The sequence below is a fragment of the Procambarus clarkii genome, chromosome 94, assembly GCF_040958095.1.
Source record: "Procambarus clarkii isolate CNS0578487 chromosome 94, FALCON_Pclarkii_2.0, whole genome shotgun sequence".
Classification (NCBI taxonomy): Eukaryota; Metazoa; Arthropoda; class Malacostraca; order Decapoda; family Cambaridae; genus Procambarus; species Procambarus clarkii.
In genome coordinates this window covers 11,154,086-11,170,714 of record NC_091243.1, presented here as the reverse complement: position 1 = coordinate 11,170,714, position 16,629 = coordinate 11,154,086, and the positions used below count along the sequence as shown (strand labels likewise).

General features: G+C 43.9%; 1 long non-coding RNA gene across 1 annotated transcript in view; it reads right to left on the bottom strand.

Moving 5' to 3' along the window:
• LOC138359931 (uncharacterized) overlaps positions 1–10,682 on the bottom strand; it is a 28,078-nt gene extending 17,396 nt beyond the window's left edge. Inside the window, exon 1 of the long non-coding RNA XR_011226161.1 lies at positions 10,479–10,682. This is a non-coding gene — a long non-coding RNA (uncharacterized lncRNA). The remainder of the gene's footprint in view (positions 1–10,478) is intronic.
• Positions 10,683–16,629: the final 5,947 nt, after the last annotated feature.

The following is a 16,629-nucleotide window of genomic DNA, read 5'->3' as shown; positions in this document are numbered from 1 at the left end:
ATGAGGGCCCCTACCACTCACAGGATGGGTATGGGGTCCACTACCACCCACAGGATGGGTATGGGGTCCCCACCACCCACAGGATGGGTATGGGGTCCACTACCACCCACAGGATGGATATGGGGTCCACTACCACCCACAGGATGGGTATGGGGTTCACTACCACTCACAGGATGGGTATGGGGTCCACTACCACCACATAGGATGGGTATGAGGACCCCTACCACCCACAGGATGGGTATGAGGACCCCTACCACTCACAGGATGGGTATGGGGGTCCACCACCACTCACAGGATGGGTATGGGGTCCCCACCACTCACAGGATGGGTATGGGGTCCACCACCACTCACAGGATGGGTATGGGGTCCACCACCACTCACAGGACGGGTACGAAGAATATTATACATGAAATACACGATGGTAGCTTTCTTCGCCTTGAGAATCGTCTAGACTGACACTTGCAGTTATGTTTGACTGTCAGTTATGTTCCTTTCTCCTGTGCCCGTAGAAAGGGGAGATGCTTAGCACCCCTCTCAGCCCCCTTTGACAGCTTTCCCCTCGAAAACTTTCTTTTCGACAGCCTACCCTTCCCAGTACTATGCCACAGAACGCATGCGTATTACTTTATATAAAGTAATATGGAATCGTAATATAGACATTTTGTAACCCCTTGACAACACAAGAATTATGTCTCCAGCTCTGGCCATTTACCAGGGCTAAAGACCATGAAAAAGGTACAGGGGAAGGAAAAGTGGTGAGAATATGGAATAAAGAGTGAGCTATGATAGCAACACGTGAACTGTCCGGCTTGCTGACGTGTTGCACGCGCGTCTGATACCTACTAATCATGTTCTGTTTTTTTGGGGCAAGATGGTTGGTGAGTGTTTGTAAGGTTCTTCGGCCCATGACAGACTTGTACAGACGATTGGTTTTGACCATTCATTTTGTGTACGTGTGGGTGTGTGTTTGTTTTGGTTGGGTGATGTGGCACCAGCGCTCGAGTCATGGTGTAACAGCTCAAGAGGGGTGGGGGGGGGGGATTCACAGTTGGGGGGGATTGGGTGACAACGGTGGTGGGGGGGGGGGGGACGGGGTTATGTTGTGACGGGGAGAGGACACACCTGCCTCTGTGCACCAGTTTATACTATGGAGGAAATTAATTCATTTTGTTCGGCATTTGTTTTACGAATCAAAAGAGGATTTGAGGATATTGGGTTGACGGTGAATGAACTCTGCTTCATCTCCACGGAGAGAAATGCTGCAATTCTGATGCATTTATTTTCTTCCTGGTCAATATAGCCACAGTTCTTATACAACACAGGTGACGATTCCTATAAGACAGAGGTGACGATTCCTATACAACAGAGGTGACGATTGAGTGAGGGAAGGGTTAACCAGGCACCAGACACGAGGACCAAGAGCTGGAGCACCACTGTAATCCATAACGGTATGGCTAAACACAATTTGCTTCTCAGTAAAGCCACAATCGCCACGCAAAACACAACGTTTGGATTTAGTGTTTGTGTGTGTTTACAGACCATGCTGTTGCCCCCAGCCCTTGAGTTTTGTTCCCGTACATGTCTTGAGATTTGTATTCATATCTCGTTCACTCGTTATCTCACTCTTTCTACTACCTCTCTCTTTTTCTCTTTCTCTCTTTCTCTATCTCTTTCTCTCCCGCTCTCTCTCTTTCTCTCAACACACACATACTGTGTCTATTTCAAGACTACGAGGAAAATAAACATCTGAAACTGCCAATGAAGCTTTGTTAAATCTGTCTCTCAAACGGGGCACTTTTCCTAGCCTGTAACTCACCTACTCGTTCTATCTGCTCATCTCTCTAACAACGTGGTGGGAAAATCATATATAAGCTTTTTATATTGCCTGGGAGTGGTAAATATGCTGCTAATTCGGGGTAATTTAATGATGGATAGTGACCGGTTAGAAACGTTTCGCTTCTAGGAACTAGTGGGCAAGACGGCGCTAGAGTTAAAAACAGAGCCTCTTGATGGCAACAACTGCGTACCAGAAGCCATCGAATGCCCATATTTAAGTTTTATTCAGCAGCTTTACATTGATTGATTTAAAGAATTAATGTTGCGTACAGAACGTTAATATAACTATGAACTTAAAGTACATGAATTTTATTGTGTTATGTATTTGGATTTTCTATATTCTATGAGCAAAGTTGAATATATAAGAGAATCTGGTAAGGACGAATCATGGTGAAATCGTAGTTTTCTATGACGCAGACACTTTTAGGGGTAACTAGCGGTTTTATGGACAATACAAATTTGTTTAAATAATTCTAACATTTTCAATTTTCTCGTATGATTCCACGTATGACTAACCATCCTGTGAGACGGGAATATTAGAATATTAGATGAGAATAACTTATAGCTAGTTTTTGATCTACACTGTTTAATCTCTCATATAGAATAGTGTAGCTTCATAGTGATGAGTATACCTCCTTGAGGTCATCTTGAGATGATTTCGGGGCTTAGCGTCCCCGTGGCCCGGTCCTCGATCAGGCTGCCATTTTTGTTACCCCCCCCCCCACAAGGAAGCAGACCGTAGCAGCTGTCTGACTCCCAGGTACCTATTTACTGCTAGGTAACAGGGGCATCAGGGTGAATGACACTTTTTGCCCATTTGTCTCCGCCTCCACTGGGAATCGAACCCGGAACCTCAGGACTACGAATCCGAAGTGCTGTCCACTCAGCTGTCAGGCGCTTTATCAAGCTTGTTAATAAAAAAATCTAAACTACACGAAGCTATGAGAAAAGAAAGGAGATGAAACATGGAGTCCTTTTATAATAATAAAAGTATGATAATAATAATAATTTGGATTTAGGGAAAAGTAGGTACATAGAAAACGGGATACAAGAAGAATGTTGGATTCTAGTTAAGTACACTAAGTGTTTCTAACATGATGTTGACAAATAAAAACACTATAAACTAAGACTTAGACTAGAATTTATCTATATAACCTCCCTATATCATCGCCTGTAGGGCAGTAGTCGACGTCCTCACCTCACAAACAAGGGTCCAGGGGTTCGACTCCCGCTGTAGTATAAAAACAAAATTGTGGCGGACGCTTATTTCCAACTAATATCTCTATTCATCTAACAGTAGATAGGTACCCGGGAGTTAGAAAACTGTTGTGGGCTGCATCCTGGGGCATCCTCGATAAACCTAAGTACAGGTTTCCTGTGCCCCGACAATGGAAGGTGTTAAGAGAGATATTTCATCGTAGTTCAAGACAGGAGGTGCCCAGTCGGAGGGCCGATTGGGCACCAATCCTAAAGTGTTTGCCCCAGTTCACCCAACAGTAATTGGAACCACGGTTGTAAATAGATTAGAGGGTCGTGTTCCAGGGAAAACTAGTAGGGTAATGCTTGTGTAAAATTAAGTTGGAATAATGATCCCTCGCTAGAGGTATACCCATTAATCGGTATACAGTTTACTTTGTTTAATAATTTACGGTGTGAGTTTACTTTAATTAGCCCCAAACTATGTCCAAGACAATAGTATACTGACAGCCCCAGTACCAAACCAATTCTCAAGTTGTGAATGTGTTAGATACAGGATCACATGGGGCAATGTGCATAAAGTTACCGGGTTCGATATCGAGCCTAGACGAAGACGTTTGGGCACGTTTCTTTAGACTTGCAGTCTGTGTTGTGTTCATCGAGTTATGAATAAAAATTGGGAATTAGCTAACTGATGTAGCTGGGAATGCTCACCACAACATAAGGGGAAGACTGGGCGCTTCCAATTAGTGATAATTCTGCGTTAGGCTATTGTATCTTAAATTATTTCAGTGTCATTCACCTACAAGCCTTTTAACTAAATTTAATTCACCAGAGCCTAAAATTCCTTATACTTCTGTTCAATTTCGTTCTATTTTCTATTGTGTATAATTTATTATATAATTGTTCACGTGATGAAATATGCATAAATTAACTAATTTCTTATGTGTGTTCATTAATTTATCTGTGTTAATTCAACAAATATCATTTTTCTGGTTTACATAAAGTAGCATTAGTATACAACAGTTTTAGAACATAGAACTTGAGAAGTTATTAAGTTGTAAATTTAAGTCTGAATATAATTTTCGTCTTTGGGGCCATGAACAGCGAATATTTTTCAAGATATGAACAAAGAAATGTTTTTCAAAATCAGTAATTTTGATACATTTCAGCCGCATTTTAATACAATTTCTTCTATGTAAGATTACTAAAGAAACAAATATGTAAATATAATTCATACGAAATCACAAAATATTCATTAAAACCCTTAATTTCGAGGGTGCTGTCAATACAGTTGGGATCGTTCCCGACTCATAACTATGTCTCCAAATCTTGCTTATGTTTTGAGCAAGAAACATATTTCATGCCCCTCTGCATGACCATGACAAAATAGTGATGCGAAAAGGGCGTGGTAAGCCTTCTACAGAGGTCTCTCTTGATGCATACTCTGTAAGTCATCCTGTATCTTATACTAGCCACTTAAATATCAACGTGCCTTTTTTACGAAAAAACGTATTTTGTTGTACAATTCTCATTATTCAATAAGTTCCGTATCTGACGCAGATACATCGGGAGACCAAACCCTTCATGCAAACTGCATCTACTATCAATAAGATGAAGAAGACCACGGAAACTATTCCATGTGAGAGCAAGTCCTCTTGAAAAGCAAAGGTGCAATTGATACGCTGAGACAACTTTATAAAGGGCCAAAGGCCTTAATATATATTATTATTATTTATTAGGGCCATTCTCCCTATATACATAAGCGGTATAACTAGCTAACCTCTACGGTGTTCAAGAGAAAACTTGATAAAACGCCTCCAAAGGATACTTGATCAATCGGGCTGTGACTCATATCGGAATACGAATAGCTGCGTCTAACAGCCTGATTGATCAGACCACCAACCAGGAGGCCTGATCAGAGACTGGACCGCGGAAACATTGATCCCCAGAATCATAAACAACAAATTATCGATGAGAAAACAAAAATATCGTTATCGTCTAAAGGACCAATTCTTTATTACTATAGTCTACCCCATAACTGCTTTCTTCTGTGATTTATTTTAAGAAAGAAAATGGATCTCATTTTGTGAGTAACATATTTATTTTTATGAATATGCTTGTAGCGACTTATTCACACTTAGGCATTCACAAAATCATGTGCAATTATACACTTAACCTCAGTTATCTTTAGCAATTAGGGTCTTGAGTTCACTGTTATTAGCACTTCAAATTTTCAAGTTTAACTCGTTGAAGTGACCTTGTGAAATGGTCGCAAACCTCAACAAAACACACAATTATGCCTATTTCTGAAAACTAACAATTTCAGGTGTAAGAAAACGTGCCTAAGCGTTTCGCCCTGAACGGAAATTCAAATAGAGATCAAATGGCTGTCAGCTGAATGTATTAACCACTATCGGTCATCTATGAATTACATGTATATATCAACACACACAGAGATCACACTAACGTGATGCATCTAATGCATGTATGGGATGCTCCCGGACGCAGGTTCGAATCCTCGTCACGGCCCTTGTGGATTTGTTCATGTATATATCAAGTTTTCCTAACCATATGGCAGGTATAATTATTTACCTGAATTTACCCAAGGGCCATTAATACCAGTGGCCTCGACGAGGACAGGAAGCTGGCGGCTTGTCAAAGGTCCCATTCGCTTTCTAGCTGTATCATAAGGTTAGAAATCTTGATATATACATATCAACGACTTGAGAATGGTCCAGGACGGACCGAAACGTCGTCGTCCCTTCACCTTCTAGTGTGTGGTCTGGTCAACTTACTTTAGCCACGTTATTGTGACTCCTCGGTAGTACATATTGTTCCTCCGTGAGAGAAACATTTGAGTGTCGTGTGAGAGATCCCACAACTCCAGGAGACTGACATCAGTGAATTAACTTCTACGCGAAGGTCACATAATCTCCTGAATACTTAGTGTTCACACTAGAAAAAAAAGATAACATCTTAGTTTAGTTCATTTATTATGCAACCACTTGGACTGGACGGTAGAGCGACGGTCTCGCTTGATGCAAGTCGGCGTTCAATCCCAGACCGTCCAAGTGGTTGGGCATCATTTCTTTCCCCGGCCAATCCCATATCCTAATCCTGTAGTCGTAATGGTTTGGCGCTCTCTCTTGATAGTTTGAGTTACCTTCCCTTCATTTATTATTCACCCCATACCCATCTTGTAGGCAACATCCTAATTACAATCCGCACAGATGTTTGAAGAAGAATAGGATGCTTTAAGGGATATTCCCGTAACCTTCGAAACAGCCAGGATGAGCATTGGCAAAGTAAAGGATTCAAAAGCTTCAAGTGTAAATGGAATTCCCTCCATAGTTATAAAGGAATAGACAGATGAACTGTGTCTCCAGCTTAAACACGCATTCAGAAAAATTTCTGGATGGAAATTAAAGCACACGGAATAAATAGTAACGTACCAGAATGAATACACTTATGGTTAAAGCAAAGGCAGCAAAGGGTCGTCCTAAATGGAAACGAATCAGACTGGAGAAATGAAGTGGAGCACCGCAAGGTTCCATCTTGAGGCCAACCCTTTTTCTCGTATACATCAATGAGAATGGGAATACTACAAAACGCAATATCAAATCTGCAGATGACACAAAGATCTATGGTATAAAGTAAGACGCGAACATGATATTGAGGCCTTATAAAGAGGACTACATAAGAAGACTGGCAAATGCTTTTTCATGTTGAAAAAATGCAAGACCTTCTTGTGGGATATAACAATACACAACAAAACAATCAAAGTAACATTACACTGCAACAGATTGGTGAAAAGGGGCCTAGGAGTCACAGTCCACCACAGTTGACGAATCTTTTACGTCAAGGACAAGAAAGTGGTTATTGAACTACAAAAATCTCTAATGTGCCCACATTAGAGCTACTGTATCCAAGCAGGGAAACCGCATCTTCAGAAGGATATATCTTCCAGAACTTAGTACTCATAGTAACGATGTGGGCCATCGTTCATATCTTGACGTAACAGACAATTAGAAAGTAGAATTTCATAGCACTGAATTTGGACAAACCGGAAAAAGGTTTGTATTCATGTTAATAACGTGTATATCAAATAATATACACGTGGAAGATACTGGAGGTCCAAGTACCAAATCTACACAGTAAAATAACAACATACTGGAGTGAACGATATGGAAGAAAATGCAAGATTGAACCAGTGAAGAGCAGGGGTGCCATAGGCACAATCAGAGAACACTGTATAAACATCAGAGGTCCGCGGTTGTTCAACGTCCTCCCAGCGAGCATAAGAAATATTACCGGAACAACCGTGGACATCTTCAAGAGAAAACTAAATCTTTTTCTCCAAGGAGTGCCGGACCAACCGGGCTGTGGTGGATATGTAGGCCTGTTGCGGAGACAAATGGGCAAAATGTTTCTTTCACCCTGATGCCCCTGTTACCTAGCAGTAAATAGGTACCTGGGTGTTAGACAGCTGCTACAGGCTGCTTCCTGGGGGAAGGGAGTAACAAAAAGGAGGCCTAATCGAGGACCGGGCCGCTGGGATGTTAAGCCCCGAAATCATCTCAGGATGGATGGGTTTGGTAGTAAGTTCACATATGGTTGAAGTACAACAAATTTTGACTAGATGTCATAATAATTATAAGGTGTACAGATTAGCTGAAATTGTAAATGTCAAAATACCAGTTGAGTTCTAATTATGACTTGCTCTCTCTGTAAGCCTTTTCGCGTCGCCGCTCACAGGATGAGTATTGGGTGAATAAACCAAAGACAATCAGATCAAAAGCTTGATCTGCGTGTTTTCAAGATGGGTACAGTGGAATTATTCTTCAAGTGGGTATTATAAGATTATATTGATTAACTGGTGATCTTGGCTGAGGATGTGAGAAGGACCTCTAAATACCTTCTCTATTGTACCGTGTCCTGCCTCTCTAATGTTTATTTCTTTAGATTTAGACGCGGCTTAATCTCAACTCCGTTTCCCGATGCTCACTCTCCATTTTCATCTTTCTCTTGACCGTCAATGGCCTCGAAGTTTACATCATTTCTCTACCCATGGCTACCTTGCGTTACCTTGCGATGATTTCAAGGCTTAGCGTCCCTGCGGCCCAGTCGTCGACCAGGCCTCCTCGTTGCTGGACTGGTCAACCAGGCTGTTGGACGCGGCTGCTCGCGGCTTCAGAGTTTTCAGTTTTATCTGGAGGCACATATCTTCCTGTGGTACCTCGCTTGACTATCTGGTTCTCTTCCTCTCTTGTGTTGTCTCGCTCGCTGTTAGTGTCAGAGGGAGGGACCCCCCCCCCCTCTCTCTCTCTCTCTCTCTCTCTCTCTCTCTCTCTCTCTCTCTGGTTAGTGTCAGAGGGACCTGTCTCTCTCTCTCTCTATCCTCTGGTTACAGTGTCAGAGGGACCTCTCTCTCTCTCTATCCTCTGGTTACCCTTTGGTTCTTCCGTGACCTTCCCGCCGCTTCTGACGACTGTTTAATGATACTGACTTTCATCTCTGCATCTCCATGCATGGTACGCTACCTGCTTAGTTTTATTAGCCTCTAACAAGCCTGTTTGGTTGCCATCTCGGCTTCTCTGCCTTTATGCCACAAAAGATTTCGTTGTGTCTCGTTGTGTGACAATGGTTTCTTCCACTGTCTGATATGTATTTTAATTATTATCATATATATTTCTTTCTTTATATCCTCCTACCCCACAATACCTATCGTTAAATCTCACTTGTTTTTAGCTTTTCTCTTACACCATTAACGAACTCTATCCTCTTATTCAACTTTCTCCTCAAACATTCTAATGCTCGTAGCACAATCACCTAACTTCCCACTCTCTCTGTGGACCCACGTTAGCTTCGCTACTTCCCATTGAAGACCATTGATCGTCTCTATGAATTCCACACTTTCCTTCCTCTCCTTTCGTCACTTGAATTTTGTCTTTCTGGCTCGCTTAACTTCTCCATTAATTGTTTTGATTCCATTTAGCCATCAATTTAGTCGCCTCCTCCTTGCACTGCTTTCTCAGCTCTTCCACTTACTCTTAATCATTTCTATTATAAGACTCATTCCATTCATCAGAAGTTAGTCTCCCTCGTTATTCCTCACTTCGAACCTGGCTGGGGTGTCATGTCTCACCTTTTTCCGTCCCTTTTCTTTCCCTGTCTCTGGTCATTACATACATACATACATACACACACACACACACACACACACACACACACACACACACACACACACACACACACACACACACACACACACACACACACACACACATATATATATATATATATATATATATATATATATTTATATATATATATATATATATATATATATATATATATATATATTTATATATATTTATATATATATATATATATATATATATATATATAAACTAAACTAAACAACTTTATATATATATAAGTCCTATCCACTCTACATTATCGTAATTATTTACATTAGGTGCTGTAGCTGGGTGCTTGAATAGTGGCTCTCCAGAGTTCCAAGGTCACGCCCCTCCCCATGCCAGCCCTGACTCCCCCAGTCCCTCCCCCTGCTAGCCCAGACTCCCCCAGTCCCTACCCCATTTTGTTTTGTCTTCTAGTAATATTTCCACCCTTATACAGTGGTAAGTATTAACAAACTTCAAGAAACTAAACTCTTTTTATTTGCCATTATATGAAAAAATCCTTATTTCACTCAATCATAAACCTTCCATTCGATTTAATGCCAAAATATATTGTTGGGAAATCCAAAAGCGCTTTATTTAGTTATCAAATATATAAAACAAGAAGGTAATAACGAAATCCTCACCACACAAGACTTCCATTTGATTTAGTGATGACTCTAGCCAGCATGCAGGGGAACTAAACTAGACGAACTAAGGAACAAACCCAGTCACTTCTGCCCTTGAACTATATGTTTAACACTTCTCTAACCCTGTCCATGGAGGACAGAAGAAAACGTATATATGCTGGTTAGCATTGTAAATGTGTGGCCACGTCTGTGGTAGAAAATAATAAAACAAAAAAAAACTGCTCGAAGGTCACTCGGCACAAAACACAATTATAAGTGTAAAACACTAATATGAAAAAGGTATGAAACACTAACATACAAGACTGTAAAACAACATTTAAGTGTAAAAATACTAACATCAGCAGCTGCGTATTAGCATCAATCTGTATTACAATATATATACACTACAACACTAAATAGCTTATTGGGGGTAAGGTATCCCGTTTTCTTTATAATTAGGCACGCTGTCGTGGCATGTCTCAAGAATGTGCATCATCACTTCCATCACCTGCAGCCTATACTGCTCTAAAATGACCGAAAATCTCACTAAAATAAATCGCCACTCTCCCAAACTTCCCCGAGCCTGCCCACTTCGCCAGATCCAAGACAACAAACAAACTTTAAAACTTACTGACTTGACAAATAATGTCGTTCAAGCACTTGTAAATTTCCCGCCACACTACTGCGTAATTCTTACACGTTAACTGTAATATCCAGCGTATACACACACACATATACACAGGCACAATCTCTCTCGGCGTCGTATAGCCAAGCTCGACTGCGGACTGTGTATGTGGGACGCCGCGGAGACTGGCGCTACTCCCTCCCGTACGTGAAGCGTACCTGTCCCTCCGTTCACCCGTCTTGAACCGTACCGGGGGCGCCTGAAACGTACCGGGGGCCCTGAAACGTACCGGGGGCCCCTGAAACGTACCGGGGGCCCCTGAAACGTACCGGGGGCCCTGAAACGTACGTGGGCCCCCTTCCCGTGTACGTCGCTGCTGCTACTGCCAGTCAGTGACCAGGGGAGACGAGAGAAAATATGTATCAAGCGGTACTTGTTTATCAGTGACTTCGCTTGGCATATCCTACTTACTAACTTTGTTCTTCCTGTCGTTGTTGCTTCCTGCTGCTGTTCCTGCTGCTGTTCCTGCTGCTGTTCCTGCTGCTGCTGCTGCTGCTGCTGCTGCTGCTTGCTGTTGTATGGTGTCGAGTGTACATTTTTTTGTTTTTTTGGTTTGGAGATATTCGTCTGATTGTAAATTGATGCTTCGTTAGTACCTGGTGAAGCACCAGGTGACCTGGTCAAGCACCAGGTGACCTGGTCAAGCACCTGGTGACCTGGTCAAGCACCAGGTGACCCTGGTCAAGCACCTGGTGACCTGGTCAAGCACCTGGTGACCTGGTCAAGCACCTGGTGACCTGGTCAAGCACCTGGTGACCTGGTCAAGCACCAGGTGACCTGGTCAAGCACCTGGTGACCTGGTCAAGCACCTGGTGACCTGGTCAAGCACCTGGTGACCTGGTCAAGCACATGGTGACCTGGTCAAGCACCAGGTGACCCTGGTCAAGCACCTGGTGACCTGGTCAAGCACCAGGTGACCTGGTCAAGCACCTGGTGACCCTGGTCAAGCACCAGGTGACCCTGGTCAAGCACCTGGTGACCTGGTCAAGCACCTGGTGACCTGGTCAAGCACCAGGTGACCCTGGTCAAGCACCAGGTGACCTGGTCAAGCACCTGGTGACCTGGTCAAGCACCAGGTGACCTGGTCAAGCACCTGGTGACCTGGTCAAGCACCAGGTGACCCTGGTCAAGCACCAGGTGACCCTGGTCAAGCACCAGGTGACCTGGTCAAGCACCAGGTGACCTGGTCAAGCACCTGGTGACCCTGGTCAAGCACCAGGTGACCCTGGTCAAGCACCTGGTGACCTGGTCAAGCACCAGGTGACCTGGTCAAGCACCTGGTGACCCTGGTCAAGCACCAGGTGACCTGGTCAAGCACCTGGTGACCTGGTCAAGCACCTGGTGACCTGGTCAAGCACCAGGTGACCCTGGTCAAGCACCTGGTGACCCTGGTCAAGCACCAGGTGACCCTGGTCAAGCACCTGGTGACCTGGTCAAGCACCTGGTGACCTGGTCAAGCACCAGGTGACCCTGGTCAAGCACCAGGTGACCCTGGTCAAGCACCAGGTGACCTGGTCAAGCACCTGGTGACCTGGTCAAGCACCTGGTGACCTGGTCAAGCACCAGGTGACCTGGTCAAGCACCAGGTGACCCTGGTCAAGCACCAGGTGACCTGGTCAAGCACCTGGTGACCTGGTCAAGCACCTGGTGACCTGGTCAAGCACCAGGTGACCTGGTCAAGCACCAGGTGACCCTGGTCAAGCACCAGGTGACCTGGTCAAGCACCTGGTGACCCTGGTCAAGCACCAGGTGACCTGGTCAAGCACCTGGTGACCTGGTCAAGCACCAGGTGACCTGGTCAAGCACCAGGTGACCTGGTCAAGCACCTGGTGACCTGGTCAAGCACCAGGTGACCTGGTCAAGCACCAGGTGACCTGGTCAAGCACCTGGTGACCTGGTCAAGCACCAGGTGACCTGGTCAAGCACCAGGTGACCTGGTCAAGCACCTGGTGACCTGGTCAAGCACCAGGTGACCTGGTCAAGCACCAGGTGACCTGGTCAAGCACCTGGTGACCTGGTCAAGCACCTGGTGACCTGGTCAAGCACCAGGTGACCTGGTCAAGCACCTGGTGACCTGGTCAAGCACCAGGTGACCTGGTCAAGCACCAGGTGACCTGGTCAAGCACCAGGTGACCTGGTCAAGCACCTGGTGACCTGGTCAAGCACCAGGTGACCTGGTCAAGCACCTGGTGACCTGGTCAAGCACCTGGTGACCTGGTCAAGCACCAGGTGACCTGGTCAAGCACCAGGTGACCTGGTCAAGCACCAGGTGACCTGGTCAAGCACCTGGTGACCTGGTCAAGCACCAGGTGACCCTGGTCAAGCACCAGGTGACCTGGTCAAGCACCTGGTGACCTGGTCAAGCACCAGGTGACCTGGTCAAGCACCAGGTGACCTGGTCAAGCACCAGGTGACCTGGTCAAGCACCTGGTGACCCTGGTCAAGCACCAGGTGACCTCAAGGGTCAACGAGGTTTCGAATTCGAACTTCTAAAATACAAAGCTATTATTCCCTCTAACTACACATAAGCAACACTTTCTAACAAAACTCTTTTTCTCGTTACTGCACAACCATCTCTCCTTACTTTTTGTCCAACACTATCTCCCCCTTCCCCCTGTCCCCACACCATTTCTCACCCCCCTGTCCCCTCTATCCCCCTCCTTCGATCCCCCATATCACCCCCCCCCCCCACTTTCCCCCCCACACTAACACAGCCATAAAGCTATACTTAACTCATCGGGTAGACACACCAGTGAGCTAAACACCGCCTCTTTCCTCTTGCCAGCTATTTTTTTTTTTTTAAGCAGTGTTTCGAACATATTTTTAGTACCATTGTGCAAGGCTAATGATGGGGTCGAGTGACATTAAGGTTCTCAGCTTAATTGGCTGTATATCATTTAGGGGGGAGGTGGGGGGGGGTGTACGGGGGTAGGTGTGTGTTGTTTGGGTACGGGGGAGGTAGGGAAAGCACAGCTATAATATCTAATTCCTTTCTAGTAACAAATATGCAGCTGGTTATAACTCTGGCTGAACTGAAACGGTACAACGCCATTACAAAATTTCTCAAGTTTGTGAAATATGTTGAATAATATATATCAAAATGAGCTATTAAAAATTGAGTGATATGTTGACATAACGGAATTTTTTTTTAATGATGTGGCTTGCAATCCAGTGGACGGCTTGGGGAAGGTTACAATCTCCTGCATGTACTAGGCGTGGGGAAGGTTACAATCTCCTGCATGTACTAGGCGTGGGGAAGGTTACAATCTCCTGCATGTACTAGGCGTGGGGAAGGTTACAATCTCCTGCTTGTACTAGGCGGTGGGGAAGGTTACAATCTCCTGCTTGTACTAGGCGGTGGAATGGTCACAATCTCCTGCATGTACTAGGGGTGGGGAAGGTTACAATCTCCTGCATGTACTAGGGGTGGGGAAGGTTACAATCTCCTGCATGTACTAGGGGTGGGGAAGGTTACAATCTCCTGCATGTACTAGGGGTGGGGAAGGTCACAATCTCCTGCATGTACTAGGGGTGGGGAAGGTTACAATCTCCTGCATGCACCAGGCGGTGGAATGGTTACAATCTCCTGCATGCACTAGGGGTGGGGAAGGTTACAATCTCCTGCATGCACCAGGCGGTGGAATGGTTACAATCTCCTGCATGTACTAGGCGTGGGGAAGGTTACAATACCCCTGCATGCATATGTGTTATGTTCACTTCGTACATGGTTTCCGGGGGGCACCAGCTTGTAGGTGGCAAGCCAGTCTTTCCGAGAGCTTTGTAATCATTCCAATATAGGTAGATCGAGGGTGACAGTCATCATTGGAGCATGTAAATTGGTATACCTCGTTTGATTTTTAGAGAGGGTTGAATTGTTTTTTCCGAGCTGTTCTTAAGTTTTAAGTCAGCAGTCCTTTTTGTTTTGTAATAAATGAAGAAGTCCAATGTTTGGTCTGGGGCTGTCGGTTTCACTTCATTTGAAATAATATTTTATATTATTATTTCTTTTTATTTTATACTATGAACTCGTAGAGGATTTGTAATAGTTTCATGTGAGTGGTTGCTTGCTGTTGTAACCTTTCGAGGATTGACTTGTCATTCACGGAAGACATCTCCCGTCACGCAGGGTGCAGTCGCACCTCCACAGATCTCCAGTATCAGCTCTTGATACTGGTAATGGCTCAAAAGGGCCACCACTTACGGGCTATTCATGCCCATGCCACCTTTTGGGTGGCTTAATCTTCATCAGTCAATTAACTGACTTGTCATTTACAAGCTGGAGCCCTTAGAAACCATATACGAAATTAGCGTAAGACGACAATCGCTAGTAGGTAAAGCAAAACTCCTGAAATCTGTCTCCATGTCACTATGCCTCTGTAACACACTGTCCCATGCTAATTGAATAAATGATTTTCCAAGTACTAAACTTTGTAACACAGCCATTGCATATTTTGTTTTAATTACAGCAAAATTGTATCTGAGCGTAAATAAAATTATAAACAGGTGAGTTGGTGCTCAAATAGATCGAAACTGAGTCTTGACTTTCATAGAGAACGGTACTAATTTATGGGATAACTTTAAATAAGTAGTATATAAGTGCCAGCATGAAACTATGTTGATCTTGCATACATTGTCAAAGAACAGAAAACTGTTACGCTTATCGAATCATCTTTAACCAAGGACAAAGCTGACAGCACGGTCACCAAATCAGTTAATGACCACACCCATCAGTGTTTACCAGTAACGCGAATACCATGTACAGAGATGGATGTTCCCATAATTCACTTAATATCACTCATTTGCTGTTGGGTTTGGCCAGTAACTGAAAGGGTGACCGCGGTAACATCCTTACCATTAACTAGGGTACCTCGATAAGCCTAAAAGGCTTCATACCCCAGACAACAGGCTGCCGGATATAATGAAGGAAACTGCTGATGACCAAATGGCTCATAGGAGACGTCTTCTATTTAGGTTCACCCAAACTCATACATATATATGTCTAACCAACGCTTGAAACAATCCAGTGATCCCGCGTCTATTTGGTTATCCGGTAATTTATTCTATAAATCGACAACACTATTTGATCTTTCCTGGATCCAAACTTATTTAATTTATATCCATTGTGTTTTGCTCTACTTTGTGTCCATATATTTAAAATTATATTTATATCCTCTTTATTATAGCTTTTCATCCATTTATATACCGAAGCCAAACCCTGAAACCCAAAACTCTGTTGGGTTTTGAGGGGAACTTTGACAAGCCGTCGGCTTCCTGTCCTCATCGAGGCCACTAGTATTAGTAGCCCCTCAAGTAAATTCAGGTAAATACTTTATTCATATATCACCCTTTTACTCTCCTTCTTCCTTGATAATGTAAATTAAGCTTTTTAAATGGTTCTTCATAAGAGATTTACAATTCCTGGGATTAACTGAGTCACCCTTCTCTGTACGCGATCAAGTGCGTTTATGTCCGTTCTCTATGACCAGACCCAAAACTGCGTAATATAAATGGGACCTAACTAGTATTAAATATACGCTTGATGTTATTCTTAAGGCTCATCAACCGTTATTAAAGCATCACAATAGTCTACTGATTATCCTTCAAGTATACTTTAGTCCTGTGCATATTTGAGTAGTGTACACTGAAGACTGTGACGTCCTAAGTGCAGTAAGTAGTGTGCTCCAGGGGTAGTATATCTCAAGGAAGTGTACCTCAGGGTAGTAGTGTACCCCAGGGTACTAGTGTACCCCACTACCCCAGGGTAGCGTGATTGCACCACTTCTGTGGTTGATTTACCTTGACAAAATCTCTAAGTTAATTCCGCATGTCTGCCTTCCTAACTTTACAGCAGCCATTAAAGAGAACGTGAGTCACATAAATCATGCAACTAAGACTATTATATCTTGGGGGATGTCGTTGGCAAGTTTCTGATGCCCAAGGAAGCCCTCAAATGATGGTTATCTGACCATCCTACTCTCTTGATTTGCCACTGCGTATAAAATTCAACTTTCTAATCTAACCAGAAACGTACAAACCTAATCAATCCACAAATGTGGTAGATAGGGTTACTGCTTTTGAAGTCTCATGTACGAGGCTC